Here is a 21,112-nt window from a genome sequence, read left to right on the forward strand (position 1 = left end):
GGCCCAAATAAATGCTCTGTTAATGGAGGATCCAGGACTTTTGCCAACATTGTGGCTTATCCAGTTGCCAAGCTTATCATGGAGAAATAGAGAGACCTGTTCATAAGCCCAACAAATGCCGTGTTGGAAGTGGGCTTTCATACCTGTGGTGAATGCTGTGGTACATTCCCTGGAGACACTTATTCCCCCAACTTCTGTGAGTGTTGACTGCTAGAAGCTTACAAATGAGTCCCTCTGCAGGAATTGCCCTCTGCTGGAGGGACTGCCTCACCAGATGATTGCCCCCTCCTTTGGGGATGCCTCCGTCCAGTGACTGATAGATGTCAGGGTAACCAAGGCTTGGTCCCCTTGCCTCAATACAGGGCATCTCTGAAGGACCCGTTAGCTTCACAGTTCCTTCTGGGATAAACTGAGGTCTCTCTTACAATTGTCTCACACTTCAACTTTACCTTTTTCCCGGTTCTGTTTCCTTCACTGTCTTAGTATTGATCCAAGAGCGTTTCTCAGCAGACCATCTATTTAATATATGGCCACTTCAGAATGAGTTTCCAGGCAAGCACAGTCTGTTACAACTCCTCAATGTGTTATTGCCTTCTCTCCTTTTGGGAAGAATCCACTACATTTAGAATGCTCTCTTAAAGTATAGACTGCATTTGCCCAATATAGCACTTATGTCACCAAAATGTAATTTCCTGTTTTTTTTTTTTTTTTTTTTTTTTTTGCATGTATTCCCTACAGAAGTGGTCTCTTTAAAGGTTGGAGCTGTGTGTTGCACATCTCTGTGTCCCCATTGCTTGGTGCACTGTAGGAACTCAGAAAACGTTTGTGAAATTAAATTGTACTTAGATACGCCAAATTAGTCGAGCTCCTTTCAAGATCTTTTATTTGTATTGGTTTTGCTTCAAAGTTAATTTGTCATACAATCAAAAGCATTGATGGGATTATCCTGGACGCTTTATTTCTTGTTTGTTAATACCAGTTGATTTTTTAAAAATGGGCCAAGATTTAAAAGGAATGAAATTCTGGAAGAAAGAAATTCTGAAAACCAGGATTTGCCTACAGGTCAAAATTTTTCTTCTAATACGTGTGGTTCTGAAATATAAATATACATACTGCAGGATATTGATTCAGAAATGATGATGATTTCTTCCAACCAAGGAATGGCTACTTAGAACTAGAGGAAATTTTATGGTGCTCCAAATAATGTAATTTTGTTTACCCAGGTGATGGAATTGTCACATGTCACTTAAAGCTTATAATAAGCTGTGGCATGACAGCCATAGCCTCCTGCTTATAGCATCATTCCTCTTTTCAATCTCTTCATTACCTATTTCATATGTGCCACCTGCTAAGACTTAATTATGGGTGGACTTGAGTACCTTTGCAGACATGCCGTTAGGGAACCTCTGCCCACAGACATCTTGAACAAAGCACAGAATCAAACTAGAACCAAGAAAATCACCAACTGGAAAACATCTCTGTGATTTTCCGTATAGAAGCAAAGCCTCAGTAAATATTTGGACTTTATAGGCTCACAGGGCCTTAGCTTACGGGCCCTCTAGCTGTTGCCTACCCTGGTCAATGGGCTTGGTGTCAGTGCCTTATATTTCTGTGGTTTCTGTCTCCCAAGACCTGTGTTAGATGTTTTATCTTGCCTCCTCCCTTTGAGACCACTCTCTTATTCTTCATCATAGAATGTACCTGCACAATCAATTGCTGCTGAAACTTGCACCTAGTTTGAGAGTTAGGTAGTGCTATCAATAGTTGAAGTCGTGAGTCTGCCTTGACCCTGGAGGAGTTTTAAATATCCACTCAATCCTTTATATACTGAAAAGATTTAGGAGTTAATAAAGAGAATCCAATAGTTTATGTCTTACCTCGCACAAAGCCAACTAACTTTCTTACTACTTGACATATCCATGAAACTTTATATTCAGTCTTATAACTACTTTTATGTTGTGTTGAATACTAATAATTCTCTTTTGCTGATGTTTAACTCTTCACATATATCTCTTGTCTTCTTAGAATAAATGCTCCCTAAAAGAAAAGTTCCTGTCTTATCTATCTTTCAATTTTTCAAAATGCTTAGAATACTGCTTTGCATATAACATGCTAGGCTAAATATAGTTGATTACACTCAACATTCACTTCTACCTTCTTTTTATCCCCATAAAAGGGCTGGGAGGCTACAGACTACATTTCTCACACTGCTTTTAAGCTTGGGTGATGATGTGATTTATGTTGGGCCAGTAGGATGTATATGCATGAGATTGGAAGGCAAGTGGAGGACAGCTTTCCTCAAGCATGTCCGCTGCAAGCCAACCCCTAAGAATGAAAGTATTTTCCATATCCTGGTGCCAAATTCCCATCTCTGGCCACCAGCTTGTGGGTGTGGGACAACAGGTGATCACAGCTGTAGTTCAGTAACCTTTGGAGCACAGCCAAGGGGGGTGTGACTTTGACCAAAAAAATCCAATCAGTGGCTACTCCCTGAATTTACCTTTTTCACTGATTTAGAGAATACCTAAATCCTTCTTATTGAAATGTTGAGTATTTTTTGTTTCTTGCCTTGAACCCTGAATGTTACATAGTTGCTCAACATTTATTTGTTGACATAGTAAAAATATTTTATGCCCATCTCAGGTTATGCAAGAAAGTTCAGCATTATAGTTCTGTTTGTTTCTAATTTTATGTTTATGTTTCTAATGTATTTTTCATTTCTTTTCTTTTTTTTTTGGAGACAGGTCTCTCTCTGTCACCCAGACTGAAGTGCCATGGCATGATCGTATGTCACTGCAACCTTGAACTCCTGGGTTCAAGCGATCCTCTGGCCTCAGCCTTCTAAGTAGCTGGGCTATAGGTGTGCCCCATCATGCCTGGCTAATTTTTAAATTTTTTTTTAAAAACAGCATTTTTCTGTATTGCCCAGGCTAGTCTTAAACTTCTGACCTCAAACGATTCTTCTGCCTAAGTCTCCCAAAGTACTAGGATTACAGGCATGAGTCACTGCTCCCAGTCCTAAGTTTCTAATTTCTGATGGACTACCAAGGGTTGAAAAGTGCTAAGGATTCATTTATATTCCTTTAGCCACTCAGATGGCATAATGAGCTCCTGAATTCTTCCAAACAAGCACAAATGCATTCAGTTGGTCAGTACAAAGGATTACAGCAAATAGGACATTATAGACTATAGAATTTTGAGTTGAAAAAACCCTGTATTGGGAATGAGGCTTTTCAAAAGGATCTGAAATGATTTACTCAACATCCTAAACAGTGAACATTCATTTATTTAAGCCCACGAAATCTCCCATGGTTGCTTTTGATGTCATGGCAAAAATCCATATTCTGAAGCTGAATATTGTGGACTATTTGAGGAAAATTATATCTTTTACATGTAGCAGGTTTATCATGGGCAGAACTCAAAACACACTGAGAGATGTTCAGTGAGGCATGAACCATACACCATTTGCCTCTCTCCAAATGGCACTTCTGATTGTGGAGGTAGGACATCATCCCAGTGGTCTTGATTTTTGTCCACTGTGCTGTCTTGTGCCATTGGTCTGCTGAGTGTGTGATGCAGAGAATCCTTTTTATTTGAACTTTCTGTGGTTCTTTCTCACATACATCCTCCCTATGGGCCTGTAAATTAGAACTGCATCCAGTAGTTCAGCAACCTTGGCTTTCGTGAACATAATGATGGATGCTGACGTTAACATGGTATCTTACTGCTTACAAAAATCTTTCACAAATTATAATTATTTGAGCCTTTCAAACTTTGTGAGGTAAGTAAGGCAGGTCTGTATCATGCTACACTTATTTTATGGGCAGGGAGAAAAATATCCTAGAGACAATTACACATATATTAAAAAGAAGGGTGGAATTAGTTTGGATTTTTAGAAACTATTTCTATGTTGTTAGCTGATTTCTTCAAAACCGTTTGCTAGAAGGTTGAACTATTGTGTCCCAAAATTAATGGTCAGTTGTATTAAAATGCCTAAGCCCCAAGTCAAGTCTATGGTAATGGGTGATCTGGTAAAGATTTCTCCACAGGAGGTCTCTCAATATCTGATGTTTGCAAGTTAACTTGATTTATAAGCAAGAGAGAAGGTAAAAAAGACACTTTACAGGAGAATTTTTGAGCTTTTACCAACCTTTGCAATCTAGATTTTGACCCTGAGGCAAAGGGATCATCCGAGTCTTTCTGGTTTCCTGACTATTCTGGTCCACTGGCAGTGAATTATTCAAGGGCAAAGAGACCACGTCATTCATTTGTAAACCGTGCGCCTTGAACAGTGCTGAAATCAGAGTCAAATGTCCGCTAAGCCTGACTACTGGTTCTTATCCCATAGTTCCTCTGAATTAATTCATTACCATTTGAGGTACTGTGTCAAATGCTTAACCTCAAATGCTAATGTGTATCTCCAGTCCTTCATTTGGAATTCTCTTCTAGTATAAAAGCAATCAACTTTTTTCCTGGCATGGTGGCTCTTTATAAATGCTTGCTGTTTATTGTGTCTGCTCCCATTATTCTCTCTCCTTACACATTTAATTCACTCTTATACTTTATTTTGTTTTGTTAGATGCTATAGCCAAATCACAATGTACATACAGATAGAATATGAGTACAACACTTTCCCACTCTGTTCTAGACACATGCTCTTTAACAAGAACATTTTTATCATCAAATTGGGAGGAATAGAAGGGAGAATGAATCAGGAGTCTGAGAAAACCTGGTGCCGCGCTGGGGACTTGCTTTCCCACCCATCCTGCCTGGGTTCACACTGGGCTAAAGCATGAGATGGAGGAGACAGGGTACTGACTACACCGGCACTGACTCTTCCATTGCCCTGGAATGATTGACAACTTGTTGGCAATTCTTCTGTGAGAATTTTCAGAGGACAAGGATATTCTGAGGCTGGCTCTCTCAGGCTTCTTGTTGTTCCATTTTTAATACATCCTTTTCTTTTCAAAGAAAAAATGTCTTATATTTTTGAGGGTTCAATTCAGATTAGAATGTTTTTGATATGTAAGTTATGAGTATTTTTTTTTAAATCCTCTACTGCCCACATCCTCCTAATGTCTAAGAGGAACTGACTTGGCAGCAAGTAGCACATCTATTTGTTTCTCCTTTTCCTGAGAAATTCCCAGAAGATCCTTTCAGAAGAACAGGCTTGAATTGTGCCCACTCCTTGTTGCTAATGCTTACTAGGAGAGACGGCAGCACTAACACAAACAGTTATTAACAACGGCATTTGGGCCATGAGTGGCTTGCAGAGGTTGAGAATGCAATATTTTAAAGTGGGACTGTGTGGAAAAGCCTAATTCATATTGAGAAGGGGGCCGCACATGTGCTTCATTTAACTTCAGACAAATTTTGGACTACTTGTGTCATATGCAAATGTGTACAACAATGCTTGAAATTGGATTTCCATTTTACTTAATTAGATTAGTGCAAGATCTGCATAATAATCAACAGTTAGTAGTCCTGCTACTCCTGGGGTTCAGAATTTCAAAATGGTTGCTGGTTTTGAAGTTTGGTCTGACCCAGGGGAATGAGGTCAATTGGTTGATTTTGGGTATAGCTGTGGTTGGTTATACTTATATTTGTGTGGTCCGACTAAAAGACCTCAATTTTCTTTAACTCAGATAGGTAGACACAAAAATAGAATGGTGTTTTTTTTTTTTTTAAATTCCATAGAAGTAATTAAGGTTTTTTTTTTAAAGGACTACGCTCTAACAAAAATAAGTTTGTTCTATTTTTTCCTGAGTTTTAAAGAAAACGAGTAGTGAAACCTCGCTGCATGTTTTCTCTCCAACATGAATAATAGGACTTCGAAATCCATTATAATTACAATTAGGGTGTTTTCTCTCCAGGTTTTCGATATCTACAGTGTGTGGCCTGCAAAGAGAACAGCTTTACATAATTACAAAAGACAAGGAAGATTGGTTTCAGAAAAGCCAATGGTGGAACAGACGATTACACATAAAATTCTGGGCAAGAAGACAATGACAATACCGAGAGAGAGAGAGCTCAAGAGAGCGACACTAAGAACTCATTCAGAAATCAAGAAAACCCAAATAGCATTTATCCAAGCAGAGAGCAGCTCTGCAGTGTTCTGTTAAGCAACAGGAAGGCAGATGTTCCATTTTCTCCCTGTTGGGAAGGTTTTCATTTGTAGTTGGGTGATGTTTTTAAATAAGACTTTCCTAAGTAACTGCTTTATGGAAGAAAATCAAATTTCTATGACAGGCTAGAGGAGTTTTAGGCCACTCTGGTTGCTCTCAGATGGGCAGTTCAAACTTTGGCTTAAAGGTAGCATGTAGAAATGGAAAAAGTTCAACACTTAAGAGTTAAGGACTCCATGTCTGCCTTTGCCATTAAGTACTCTTTCTACCGTTTCATGCCTCAGTTTCTTCATTTGTTAATCAGAATTATAATAACACACTGTGTGAATGTGGCACACCTTTTAACTTCCCTGGATCTCAGGATTTTTATCTGTAAAATGAGACTATGTTATGACTCTAGAGAACATCTAAGCAAGGGTACTTTGGTTTTTATGTAAGCAAATTCTCAGTTACCTCCCTGTTTCTCATATTCTGGCCCTGCTGTTTGTTTTTCATGTTTCATGGAGTGTTTATGATGATTAAATAAGACTATGTACAGATAATTGCTTTAAAAGTTATAGAGGGTGACCTGGAAATTAAAGTGAGACTTTTATTATTAATTCAACATTAGGTCTTGAAACAAATTCCACATTTTTGCCAAAGTGTCTATAAATCATACATCCAGTCCAATATAGGATCCTAAGGGGGAAATTTCCCATCCCAAAATTGGTAAGTGGTAAAGATAGAATTTAGGCCAAGTCAGTCCAGTCAGGGTCCATGTTCCTGATGATGATCTATATTGTTCAAATAGTGGGAATGACCCAAATTCAAACTGAATCGGGAGGAATGCTGATGAAGAGGTTCATACTTTCTTTTCCCTTTTCCTTTGGCTTCTTTCCATCATGGGGAAATGTCCATAACTCCTTCTTTACTTCTCATAATAGGCCTCTGTAACATCAAAGGAGAGATCGTCTAAAGCATTGCTTTTACTGAGGTGTCAGATGAGTTATAACCCCTGTGATTAGGTTATTGACAAGGAAAATGTACATTTTCCTTGTATTACAAGGATTTGTATTTGTATTTGTATTTCCTTGTATTACAAGGAAAATATAACATTATCTGTTATATATGATCTGTGTAAACTGAGTTTTTAGATTTAGTAATGCTGGAAGTCTAAATGGGTTCTTGAAAATCTGTGAATGGCTGAGGTTTTCTTAAATTTTATAGCCTAAGTTATTGGTAATGTACTTCATAAATCTTATGAGATAAGAACCTATGCAAAGATGTTATTATTAAAGACAAAGTGTAATGGATGAGTTATGGTGGTAGAGGTGGTGGTGTGTGTGTTTTAATTTAATTGGGAAGAGATAGGTGTAGTGATATGGGCAGGGCTTTATTGATAACATCTCTGCAGTGTCACCTTTTCTGAGCCAGATTGGAGGCAGAGTCTAACCTGCTCCCATGATATCTGGCAGGCATAATGAAGCCAACAACATTTGCTAAGACCCTGTGAGTTAGAATCATGCTTGTTCTCAAGATTTATAAGTACTATGTTTATAAAAGAAAGATTGTCTTAATGTTGTATAGCAGACTGGATGTAGGATGGAAGGAAGTGGAAGGAACAATGGATATATCAAAGGTTTCCAACTTGGGTGACTGAGACAGTGGGGACAGGAAGAGAAGCAGGTTGTTAAGAAAGATGATGACAGTTTTGGACATCTTGTTTGTGAAGTGGTTGTGAGATATCCAGCTGAGGATGACAATAGGCTCTGTGTCAGGCCAGTCTTGCATTGGTATAAAGAAATACCTAAGGCTGGGTAATTTATAAAGGAAAGAGATTTAATTGGCTCACAGTTCCACAGGCTGCATAGAAAGCATGATGCTGGCATCTGCTTGGTTTCTGGGGAGGTCTCAGGAAACTTACAGTCTTGGCAGAAGGTGAAGGGAGAGCTGGTACTTCACATAGCTGGAGCAGGAGCAAGAGAGAGAGGGAGGTGCTACCCATTTTTAAATGACCAGAGCTCATGAGAACAGCACCAAGGGGATGGTAATAAACCATAATGAGAAATCTGCCTCCATGATCTAGTCACCTCCCACCAGGTCCCACCTCCAACATGGGGGATTACAATTTGACATAAGAGTTGGGCCGGGACACAGATCCACACTATATTAGGCTCTAAGAAGTAGATGTGTAACTCAAGGGTGGGGGAAGTATCTGTAGTTGATATGGTTGGGCTGTATTGCCACCCAAATCTCACCTTGCATTGTAATAATCTCCATGTGTCAAGGGCAGGTTCAGTTGGAGATAATTGAATCAGGGGGGTAGTTTCCCCCACATTGTTCTCCTGGTAGTGAATAAGTCTCACAAGATCTGATGGGTTTATAGATGAGAGTTCCCCTGCACAAACTCTCATTGCCTACCACCATGTAAGACGTGACTTTGCTCCTCCTTTGCCTTCTGCCATGACTGTGAAGCCTCTCCAGCTATGTGGAACTGTGAGCCAATTAAACATTTTTCCTTTATAAATTACCCAGTCTCCGATATGTCTTCATTAGCAGTGTGAGAGTGGACTAATACAATAGTTAATGTGTAGGGTTGGGACTCACCAGCTTCGTGAAGATGGGGTGACCTAGCAGAAGAGATGGACATTGGAATAGGATGTGTAATGAGATTTTCTTATTAGAGCTGATTTTAAACAGACAGAGGTACAGAATGAAAAGGAGGAAATAGTACTAGCAAATAAATTGGGGTGCAGTCTTGGCTGACACAACTGCATGTTTCTACTTTGGGGCTCTAGCACATTTGTGCTATTTGCTGGAAAAGTTCTTCCCCCATAAAACTATGTGGGTGATTGCCTCACCCTTTTCAGAACTTGGCAAAAATGTCACTTTCTCAATGAAGCATTCCATGACTATTCCTTTTAAAATTGCAATCTCCCCTTTGTTCAGCATTCCCTGTCTTTCTACCCTGCATTATTTCTCTAAGCACTTATCACCATGTCACATACTGTCAGTTTGACTTAATGAATTGTTTAATGTCAGTCTCTATTTATTAGAATTGCAAGCTCTACAAGGGCAAAGATTTTGTTTACTTTGTATTTTGGGGATCTCTTAGATTTCCTGGCATGTAGTAGGAGCTCTAAAAATACTTGTTGAGAAAATAAATAGGCTCACAGGGGCCGAAAGTTACAGATTTCATGTGATCATTTGCCTTGAAAATTTGGGAGAGCACAGTTTTGGAGGAAAAGTGAAAAAAAAGATTATACCCTAAAACTTGATAGCAGGAAACTAGAGACCAGGTTTTGTGACTAGAAAATAGTTAAAGAAGACAAATGGTAAAGCAATTTGTCTTCCAGATAGGATAATTTAGAATATTAATGGGGCTGCTGATAAGTTAGTCAAGAAAATTAAGGATGTGCTTGCAGTGTTTGTGCAGGTGGAGATTGATGACAAGGGAGCCAGTTTGGAGGGACGGCAGCACATTTGAAAACCAGGCAGACTGCGGCTCATTTCAGCTGGGCACAGTGATCTCTCTCATATACTAGGGGTTGTTGTAAATGGTAGGTCAGGTTTGGCTTCTTAGAGTGCTTTGTTGTAATGTCTCTATAATGCAAAGAAATTAAGGATTATAACAGAGAAACTACCTGGGTTGATAAAATGAAGAGAATGAATATTCTAGATGTAGGAAATTTGAAATTAAATAATTTTTGAGAAAAATACATAGTTTAGCATTATATAACTAAAATTCTTAAACATGATTGAATGATATGTTGAAATACAGGAAAAACTAACTGTAACTTACAAAACTTTACTGCAGAGTTTTAAAAGGATATAAACCAGTTGTGGAGAAGACAACTGTCTCTCTTGCATCCTCAGAAGGTCCAGTTGGCTCATGGACTTGCTGGTAGTGCAACTTTCCACACTGGGAAGGTCCCTGGGTTACCAGGACCCAACCTGAAATGGCCGTTGCGGGGTCCTAGGAAAAGACCTGCAGTTGTGGTCTGTGGTCCACAAGACAAATGTTTGACTTAATTAGGTTCTGTTCAAATGATGAGCTGATAAATATAATATGTATTTAAAGGCTTTTATATTCTAAAATACAAATAACTGCATAATATTTACATATATTCACTGACTTCTTTTTCTACAAGGAGAGTTTGGATAACTGTAACTTCTCAAGAGTGATAACACTTATCTTCCCATGGACTGATCACTTTCAGTGATGCTTCAATTTTTGATCTAGTCTTAGTGAACACCAAGCTCGAGGAGGTATTACACTCCTTTCATCTCTCCTGTTTTCTCTTCTACATGCCTTAAAGCTCTTCTCATGTTTTCTTCTGGTGCCACTCAGGGTTCTTTGGTTGTAAGCAACAGGCATCAGTTCTGGCTAATTTGCAATAAAAAGGAGTTTCTTAGTAGGTGGGAGCGAACACACAGAATTAGAGAATTAGAGCATTGGCTTGGAGCAATCAGAGATGAAGCAGCTCCAGACGGTCTTGGTGGCAGAAATGTCTGCATAGTTTTGCCCAGGCTGAGCTCTGAAATTAGTTTTCTCTAGCAATTTTCAGTGTTTGTACCACACGGCTCATGATTCACATTCTAGGAAAGGAATATCTGTTTTGTCTAGGTTGGCCAAGTGGAGATAGGGCCCCCGATTTATATTCCCACACATCTGATCCATTGGGGAGGGGTAATTCTCTCAAAACAAAAACCAAAAAATCAAAGACCATAAAATAAACGATGGTCAGTGAAAAAGCAGACAATATCTAAAACCACTGTGGGTTTAAAAAAAAAATCCCTGAAAGTTAACTGCTGTGCCCCTGCATGTGGCCAAGGCAGTTTAATCTCTGTGCTTCACATTTTATCTTGGACACCTCTAGTTCCTTGATGCTTTCTTCCATAGTGTATCAGAGTGCTGGTAGAAAATTAGCTCACTCTTCGTTGGTGTGTTTTGTGATGAAATTATGGATGGAAACCAGATGGAGCTTTATAGCTTCTATGTGATAATCTGTATCTGTAGGTGAATGAAAATAGGATTCTAAATAATTTAGGAAGGAAGTTATTAAACAGTGATCTAGAGCTACCACTTTCAGTAGTTTTAATGTTGGTACTTTTCTAGAATATTTTCTTCATTTTACTTCTCGGTGAGGATCTGTTTTCAGCTTGATCCTTATTCAGAAAGTCTCATCCTAGGGGATTTTTTTTTTTTCAGGCTTTGCTGTAATAATGCTGTTACTTCCTCCATCTCCCATTTATTTCTCACTCACTGGTCTAAAGGTCTAGTGGTTCTGATGGATGCTGCTGTGCTCAGTTGGGCTTAGCTGGGATTGGCTGAGCTTGGCTCTAGGCTGCAGGTTGTATTTACATTTGGTCTAAAAGCATCCTTATTCTGGAACCAGTGATTCCTTAAGGCATGCTCTTCTCATGGTGGGTACAGGAGTGTAAGGGGCTGGTGAAACTTGCCAGGCCTCTTAAACCCTCAGCTTGGAAGCAAGTGGCATGTGTCATTTCTGCCCATGTTCCAATGGCCAAAGCAAGTCAGATGACCATGCCTAGTGTTGGGGAAACCGCGGCAAGGTCAGAGAAGAAGGATAAATTGCAAACAAACAATACTATCTTCCACAGGTTTTAAAATCTTTTCTTATCATCATTCCAGCTGCAATGGGTTGCTGCAGAGAGCAGGCAGCTGAATGTTCTGGTTAGAAAGGGAATTGAAGGTACCACAGATGTAGTGATTGCTGATGGTAGAAGGAAAAAAAAGTTTTATACAGGAATCAGTCACTTTAAATTTTGGTTGGTGAATACACTCAGCAAATGTCTAAGCAAGGACCTGGACTCGGCAAAACAAGAATGGAGGCCCAAATGGAAAACCATTTAGAGATGAAAGAGCACCTAAGCAGCATGGGATGGACATGTGGCACCAGAGCACACCTGAAGAGCATAGAGGCTACCCTCTCGGTCATCCTGGTCAGATGTTGGTCACGTTGTGTGGGAAGGAATTGAAGATGGGTTTCAGGACCAATATTTACATCCTGTAGTTTGCATATAAATCTATATATAAAAATACTTCACTTACAGAAGACTGAAAACTCTTTGACACAAAACTGTGCTCACATGACAATATCTTCTCCAGTATCTTCCAAATTTAATATTTTTGTTTTTCAGGGTGTCTCATCAGTCATTTGCAATGACACTTGATTTTTTAAAATAAAGCCCTTGGTTGTATTAATACATACCACAGCTGAGTAGGTACTACTTGATTATTAAGGTCAAAATGCTGGTGATTAAAGTATGCAAAACCAAGAAAGCAAGTTAGCTTTTTTACAGAATGTGTATGTGTTATACATGTTTATGAATAAGGGACATGTTATCCTCTCATATCCCCAAGAATTAAAGTGTAGACACTCCAAATAAAATAAAAAACAATTTTGTTAGAGACGGGATCTTGCTCTGTCACCCAGGCTGGAGTACAGTGACATGATCATAGTTCACTGCAGCCTCAACCTCCTGGACTTACGTGGTATTTCCGCCTCAGCCTCCCAAGTAGCTGGAACTACAGGTGCATGCACCCATGCCCAGCTAATTTTCAATTTTTTCACAGAGACAGAGTCTTACTATGTTGCCCAGGCTGGTCTTGAACTCCTGGCCTCAAGCTGTCCTCCCTCTTTGCCTCCCAAAGTGCTGGGATTACTGGTGTGAACAACTGTGTCTGGCCTAAAATCAATTTATTTAAAATATAAAGTTATTAGGTTATGCATATAGACATAGAACTAACTATCTGACCACAAATGATATGAATGCAGTTCCTGTAATGTGATTAGCCCTGCTATGGCCTCTGTCTTGTCCAGCTGTAGGCAGAATCTGATATCAGAAGGTGCTAGTACAATTTATTTAAACATACTTTCTGAGCATATTCTATATACTGGCTAGTCTCAAAACTTAATTTCAGTCACAGCACATAGAATTCTGTCTTAAGTACATTTCTCTCTTGGGGTGCTATGGGTAACCTCTCCTCTCCCCTAATTAGTTGTGTGATCCCCCTGACTGTCCTGTGTCTCAACCCGTAAAATGAAAATAACACTAATATTAATAGTAACAACAACAGCGATAACAACAACAACAACAACAACAACAACAACAACAACAGTACAACATAATAAACCACTGCATGGTGTTTCTCTAAAGATAAAAGATTTTGCAAGAGAAAAGAGCTTTGTTAGTGGTAGCATGTTGCTATTGACTTATGAAGAAATGATGGGCATCACACAGTTGTAGGCTGAACAAAATGGAGGCAAACTGACCACTTGAACAGCTGTATATCCATAGCGATGCGAAATAATATTTTGTGACATATTTGTTTCCTAGGGCTGCTGTAACAAATTAACCCAATCTTGGTGGCTTAAACTAACAGAAATTTATCTCAGCATGGTTCTGCAGGCTAGATATCCAAAATCAAGGGTTGAGCAGGGCCATGCTCTCTCTGAAGGCTCCAGTGAAGAATCCTTCCTTGTTTCTTCTTAGCTTATAATGGCTCCTGGCAATCTTTGGTGTTCTTTGTCTTGTAGTTGCACCATCTCTGTCTCTATCTTCCTTTCTTCCCTGTGTGTGTGTCTATGTGTTGCCAAATCTCCTTTTCCTTATGTCAGTTATTAGACTTAGGTTCCAATCTAATCCAATATGTCCTCATCTTAATTACATTTGCAAAGACCCTCTATCCAAATAAGACTACATTCACAGGTACCAAAATTTAGGACTTAAACATATCTTTTTGGAAGACATAACAACTCATTATAGACATATAATAGAATGAAGTGATAAGATGACAGTCTCCTCAGTTGACAAGATGTTATCAATGGATCAGTAATAAACTGAAGTTGATCACTGCTTACCTTTTTTAACTGGAGGACTAAGGGTAAGGTCCTAAATAATTTCAAAACAATGGAAAATGCTGTAGACCAAATTTGGGAAAACAGGGCAAACTGATCACAAAAGTCTTACTCTCTTCATTGTTTTCAGATGACAACTGAAAATTTCTTTTCTTTTTTTTTTTTTTTAAATAGAGTTTCACTCTTGTTGCCCAGGCTGGAGTGCAATGGCACAATCTCTGCTCACCACAACCTCTGCCTCCCAGGTTCAAGCGATTCTCCTGCCTCAGCCTCCCGAGTAGCTGGGGTTACAGGCATGCGCTACCACTCCAGGCTAATTTTATATTTTTAGTAGAGACAGGGTTTCTCCATGTTGGTCAGTTTGGTCTCGAACTCCTGACCTCAGGTAATCTGCCGGCCTCAGCCTCCTAAAGTAGTGGGATTACAGGCGTGAGCCACTGCATTCAGTCAAAAATTCAACCTAATGCAGATAAAGATAAAGTAAGTCTAGGGGCAATAAACTGAGTTAAAGAGAAAATCAAATGATCATGCAGCATACTCATCAGGAGTGGAATGAGTATATTTAAATCCTTGAAATTATCAGGTTAGACTAGTTCTCCTTTTAAAGTAATTGATTAGTAGACAAATATCATATAAGGCATATAAACTGATAGGCAAAGGATATGATATTTAGACCTGTAGATATAAGGACATAGAGCTGTGTCCGATTGTATTTTAAGTAAGCTGAAATGCTACCATGGTTTGACTTAACCTAGTGAAAAATGCATACAAAAGGGTCATACATTTCTTAGCAGAGTTTAGCAGGCAGTTTCATTCTTTATCCTAATTAACAATAAAGTATTTTAAGTAAACTGCAAGGGAAATTATATCAGATCCATTAATCTGAAGAACTACTGTGCTTTTATCACTTACAGTCTTAGTCCATCTGAAGATGGTGGTGTTTGAGAATACCAATGTATTTATAATGACAGATATTTTTGTAAAGCCTCGTCTACCTGCACTCTATATTCATAGAATAATAGACACAGATGATAATGTTACATTGCATTTGCACAATAACTTGTTAGAAATTTAAGGGTTTCATGGGTAGGTGTTAGCTTGGCAACTCTACCCTCCATGGGTGTCTTTTGTTTGCTATAATGGTTAAATTTTCTGTGTTTACTTGTTCATGGTGCCCAGTTGTCTGGTCAGTCACTGGTCTAGATGTTGTGGGAAAATATTTTGTACATGTGATTAACATGTAGAATCAGTTGACTTTAAGTAAAAGAGGACAGTGAGTACCAATGTGGCTGACTAGAAGCAGCTAGTGAGCACCACTCTCACAGAGAGGATGTAGAGCAGCCTGTGGACACTAGCTCTTCAACTAGATGGTTCAGGAGGAAACACTGGGATTCATCAAGGAAGCAACAAGGTCCATGGTGAACAGAGAAGAGCAAGACAGGAAGCCACCCACCTGGGACTGCTGCTGAGTCAAGGGAGGCTCCCCACTATGGGGAAATGGTGAGTGAGAGTCCCCAGGGGCCCACATTTCTGCAACAGACCTTTGCTACCCGGGGCAGAGGAGATCCCCCTGACCTCATCCCCCTGGGGCCTCTTGACTGACACGGAGAGCTATGTGGGTTTTGGGCAGAGCCATAGCTCAGGCACATGAGAGTCCAAAGGGCCTTGGACCCCTGAGCACTCCAGACCAGCAGCAGTAGCTCCACCAACAAGGGAGGCTAGGCTCTCTCACATCCCTGAGGATAGGGGCTGCATCCAGACTGCTGAGGAGTGAACTGACTTGCCTCTGCTACACCTCACCAGGCAAAGCCTGCACTCCTGGGACCTCAGCACAGCCACCTCACCCCTGCCTGAGCACTCAGGCAGGTAGCAGCTCTGCATTTCTCTGGGATGGAGCTCCCAGAGGTAACAGACAGGCCCATCATTTTTGCTGCTGCAGTCTCTGCTCCTACTGTCCTCAGGCTTGGGAGGGAGTGAAGAATTTAAGGACCATTGTGGGTCTCCAGCATAGTGCAGCTGCCTTACAGAAAAGTGGCCAGACTTTCCCATACAGGTCCCTGTCCCTGCTACTCCTCACTGGGCAGGGCCTCCCTATGTGGACTTCCAACATAGCCACCCTATCCCGCCTGAGCACATCAGTCAGTGGTGGCTCTGTGTTTCTCTGGGGAGGAAATTGACAGAGCAGGGGCACCATCATCTTGGACAAACACCGCCACTTTAAGTTCCAGCTCTCTTTCTACCCTCATGCATTTCAAGGAAATCACTTCTCTTCTGTCTATGAGCAGCCAGAAAGAGCAGACAGTAAAACATAGATAAGACAGCTCGGACATGGAGAGGGTGGGGGGAGAATCCCTTGGGTAACTGCCAAAATTTACCCTCATACAATGGGCCCCAGTAAAACAGTGGGCCTTAATAAGCATATTCCTTTCCCTTCAGGTGCACTAAGACAGAGAAGCTAAAAGCAGACTCGGGGGTATGCCTGCAGTTGCAGAAAGATGTTTGGAAACGGACACACAACTCTCCCTCCCAGATAAGTACAACAGAGACACAGAAGCAGTCCAAGCCTCTGATAAACTCTCCCACCCTGAATCTTTAAAAACTCTTAGTCTGTAAGAGAATGTGCTTCTGACCTAACTTGTACAGAAGCTCCTCTCAGGTTTGTTTTCTCTAAAATAAACTTGTCTTGACTGGCGAGCTGCCTTTCATGTTTCTTTCCTCATTCTTTAATTCTTACAGAAATCCCAGAGACAACCCAGAGCCCTATTGCCACTGGAGCTGCAGAAATACTACTTGCTGTCCTTGGGATGGAGAAGGAACAAAGAGCCTGGATGTTTTGCTGGCACCTTGAGCATGACATAGTCATGATAGAGAGAGGAGCCCAGCCTCTCAGTCTTTCTTCCCTGTGAGCCTCTACCTCCTACTCTTCACCAAGCAGCCCTGCCCCCCCCGCAGAGCTGCCCCACCCCTGGATGAACATTTCCATTGTCAGTGGCTCTTTCTCCAGCATGAGGCTCCCAGAGGTAACTAAAAGTCCCTCTGCCATTGCAACTGCAGAGGTACTGCCCTTGCTGCCTTTGGACTGGAGAAGGAACAAAGACCCTAAGTGTTCTACTCATACCTCCAGCATGCCACAGCTGCCCTAGGGAGAAGAGGCCATTCTGTCTTCCCTGTAAGCCCCTCATCCCCCTGTTCATCACCAGGCAGGGCCTCCTGGCTTGGGCCCTCAATGCAGCTACCCATCCTGGGGCTGATTGTTCCAATTGGCAGCAACTCTTAATTTCTCTGAAGTGAAGCCCCAAGAGACAAGTGAAAGGCCCTCTGCCATTTACACTGCCAAGGTCCCTTACCCTGCAGCTCAGGGTTCTAAGAAACTCAGAAATCATTATGCGAAAAACCCATTAAAAATTGACAAAGGATGTGAACGCTTTTCAAAAGAAGACATGCATGTGGTCAACAAACATATGAAAGAATTCTCAATATGATTTATCATTAGGGAAATGCAAATCAAGACCATAATGAGATACCATCTCATAACAGTCAGAATGGATATTAATAAAAAGTCAGAAAAGATGCTGGCAAAGTTGCAGAGAAAAGGGAACACTTGTACGCTGTTGGTGTGACTGTAAATTAGTTCAGCCATTGTGGAAAGCAGTATGGTGATTCCTCAAATAGCCAAAAGCAGAACTAGCATTCATTCGACCCAGCAATCTCATTACTGGGTATATACTCAAAGGAATATAAATCATTCTACCATAAGATACATGTACATGTACACTGTTCACAATAGCAAAGATGTGGAATCATGTCTAGATGCCTACCAGTGATGGACTGGATAAGAAGAGTGTGGTGCATATACACCATGAAATACTATGCAGCTTTTAAAAAAATGTTATGGCCTTTGCAGCAACATGGATGGAGCTGGAGGTCATTATCCAAATCAAATTAATGCAGGAACAGAAAAATACTGCATGTTCTCGCTTGTAAGTGTGAACTAAATATTGAGTACAAATGGACACACAGAAGGGAACAACAGACACTGGAGTCTGTTTGAGGGTAGTGGGTGGGAGATGGGTAAAGATTGAGAAACTATAATATTTATTAGGTATTATGCAGATTAACTGGGTGACAAAATTATCTGTACTCCAAATCCCCATGAAACCCAAATTGCTTTTGTAACAAACTTGCACATGTACTCCTTGAGCTCAAAATAAAAGTTGAAAAGAGAACAAAAACAAAACAAAAAGTGTAAGAGGTTATCCTCCATAATGTGGGTGGGCCTCAGCTAATCAGTTGAAAGCTTTAAGTTCGAAAACTAAGATTTCCTTAAAAAAAACAAAAAGGAATTCTGCCTCAAGACTATAATATACAAAATCCTGTCTGCATTCCAGTCTGCTGGCCTGTCCTACAAATTGGAGATTTGCCGAATATATCCTATTTGTTCTGTGTGTCTGGAGAAGCCTGACTGATATAGTTGCTTGCATTTAAGTATCTTCGGACTTGAAGTTTAGCAATGTTTCTAAAATTATGGTAGGATTGAAAATATCGCAATAGCTACTCTAACCCTGTGTCCACTGTAAGACAGTGTATGGAGTGCTGAGTCCCAGGAAGGAGCAAGTTTGTTTGAGTAACCAGAATCGTGAAGACCACTATCAGTCCTATCCTCTTGGCTCAGCTGACTTCTCTTTTATGACATTTAAAAAGCTTGTTAATTTTGGGCTTTCTAATGTCAACAAAAGGATAAGTAGAGAAAAACAATACTCTAATGTATGATTACATACAAAGTACGCATATAAAATGCATACATCCATGTATATTATTGCTACATAAAAATAAATGTGATCTCATGTATAATAAATGACAAAAACGATATTTTGTGGTTCTAACGTCTACATTCCAACCCTGTAATGTAATAAACTGACAAAGCACCACAAGGTGGGAGTTTTCTCAATTCTGGTCTTGTTTAGCCAATCACCTTTCATTGTCCTGGTTTTGTGTGTGGACAAATCAGTGTTTGAATCTTATGACATTTCATAGCATTTATTTCCTGCATTGGCCAAGTTGCTTCCTTATACATTGTTTCTTACACTAAATGTAGATAATTCTTAACATCTCTGTAGTTTCTTAAGTAACATCTTTAATAGAGAGTTTATGCCAGCTGTTTTCTTTCTGTCTCTCTGTAGCTACCCTTGATTGGGATTCATTCCTTTATACTGAAATTTTTTCTGAATGCCTGTGCTGGATACTATGAGAGAGAATAGATGAATAAAATCGATGTCATATTAGTTTGTTAGGGCTCCATAACAAAATACCACAAACTAGGTAGTTTAAACAACAGAAATTTATTTTCTCACAGTTTTGGAGGTTGGAAATCTGAGCTCAGGGTGTCAGTAAGTTTGGTTTCTCCTGAGGTCTGTCTCTCCTTGCCTTGTAGATAGCTGCCTTCTCATTGTGTCTTCATATGGCCTTCCCTCTGCGTGTGCATCCCTGGTGTCTTCCTCTTTGTATAAGGACACAAGTCCTTTGGAATTAGAGCCTCACCCTTATGACCTGATTTAACCTTCATTACCCCTTTAAAGGCCCTTTCTATAAATATAATCTCATTAGGAATAAGGGTTTCAACATACGAATTTTTGGGAAACACAATTCAGTCCATATCCGATGTAGTCGTTGTACTGGTCATGTTCATAACTCCTGCCTGTATAGAGGCCCTGCTGGAACTGAAGCATGCTGGTCTTCTTCAATATGGCTTCTTCTAAATGTCTGCAAATTAGGAAATAATCTCTCGTGCATATGTTGTGTCCCTTGTCTCCTTTGCTAAGGGGTTGGAATGGGGAAGTATTCCTCTTTCTAAAGTAGTTTCTGTGTTACATTAACAAAATTCCTTTTGGATTCACACAACTCAATAGCAAATAAAACAAATAACCTTGGGCAAAGGATCCAAAAGACATTTCTTGAAAGAAGACATACAATTGCAACAGGTGCTCGATGTCATTAATCACCAAGGAAATGCAAATCAATACCACAATAAGCTATCACCTTCCATCTGTTAAAAGGGCTATTATAAAAAAGACTAGAGATAGCAAATGTTTGCAAGCATGTGGAGAAAAGGGAACCCTTTTTACACTGTTGATGGGAATGTAAAATGGTACAGCATTATGGCAAACTATTATGGTTCCTCAAAAATTTAAAAACAGAGCTGCTGTATGATCTAGTAATCTTAATTCGGGGTATATACCTAAAGGAAATAAAAGCAGGATCTTGAAGAGATATCTATATTCCCATTTTATTGCAGCATTCTTTATAATAGTCAAGATACATAAATAACCTAAGTGTCTGCTGACCAATAAATGGATAAACAAAATGTGTCATATAACAATGGAATATTATTCAGACACGCAAAGGTAAGTCCTGCTATTTGTGATTACATTAAATGAAATAAGCCAGGCACAGAAAGACAAATACCACATGATTTTACTTACCAGTGAAATCTAAAAAAGTGGAACTCACGGAAGCCAAGAGTAGACTGTTGGTTGCCAAGGGCTAGGGGATCAGGGAAATAGAGTTCACATAGTTAGTCAAAGGGTACAAACTTTCAGTTATGAGATGAATAAATTCTGGGGGTATAATATACAACATAGTGACTAAAGTTAATAATGTATAATTGAAATTTGCTAAGGGAGTAGATCTTTAGTATCCTCAACCCCTCCTCCCCACTACAAAATGATAGCTATGTGTGGTGATGGCTGTGTCAATTAATATGATTGTGGTAATCATCTCACAATGTATACATAAGTCAAATCATTATGTTGTACACCTTGAATATACACAATTTTTATTTGTCAATCATGCCTCAATGAAGCTGAAAAAATAAACAAGATTCCTTTTGTTGTTTTGCGGGAAGTGGTTATTCACAGTTTATTTCATGCCTGCCCATGTAGAATAGAATCCTACTTTCTCTGAACTAAAATACTGTTAATAAGTGGACTCTCTAGAAACCTTATAAATCCTTATATTGGAATGAAAATAGTTTTTTAAAATACCGTGTCTTAGGATGTCAATTATATCTTGTCATTTTCCTCTGTGCTGAAATCAAAATTACCAGGTGGAATAAGAGTAGAATAG

General features: G+C 39.7%; 2 protein-coding genes across 2 annotated transcripts in view; both read right to left on the minus strand.

The window, feature by feature from the left end:
• ACYP2 (acylphosphatase 2) overlaps positions 1-17,168 on the minus strand; it is a 914,175-nt gene extending 897,007 nt beyond the window's left edge. Inside the window, exon 1 of the mRNA XM_050753771.1 lies at positions 17,165-17,168. The gene's annotated coding sequence lies outside the window, so the exon portion shown is untranslated. The remainder of the gene's footprint in view (positions 1-17,164) is intronic.
• Positions 1-21,112, minus strand: part of CHAC2 (ChaC glutathione specific gamma-glutamylcyclotransferase 2) — a 709,760-nt gene that overhangs the window by 359,055 nt on the left and 329,593 nt on the right. The gene's annotated exons all lie outside the window — the stretch shown is intronic.

The sequence above is a fragment of the Macaca thibetana genome, chromosome 13 (assembly GCF_024542745.1).
Source record: "Macaca thibetana thibetana isolate TM-01 chromosome 13, ASM2454274v1, whole genome shotgun sequence".
NCBI lineage: Eukaryota > Metazoa > Chordata > Mammalia > Primates > Cercopithecidae > Macaca > Macaca thibetana.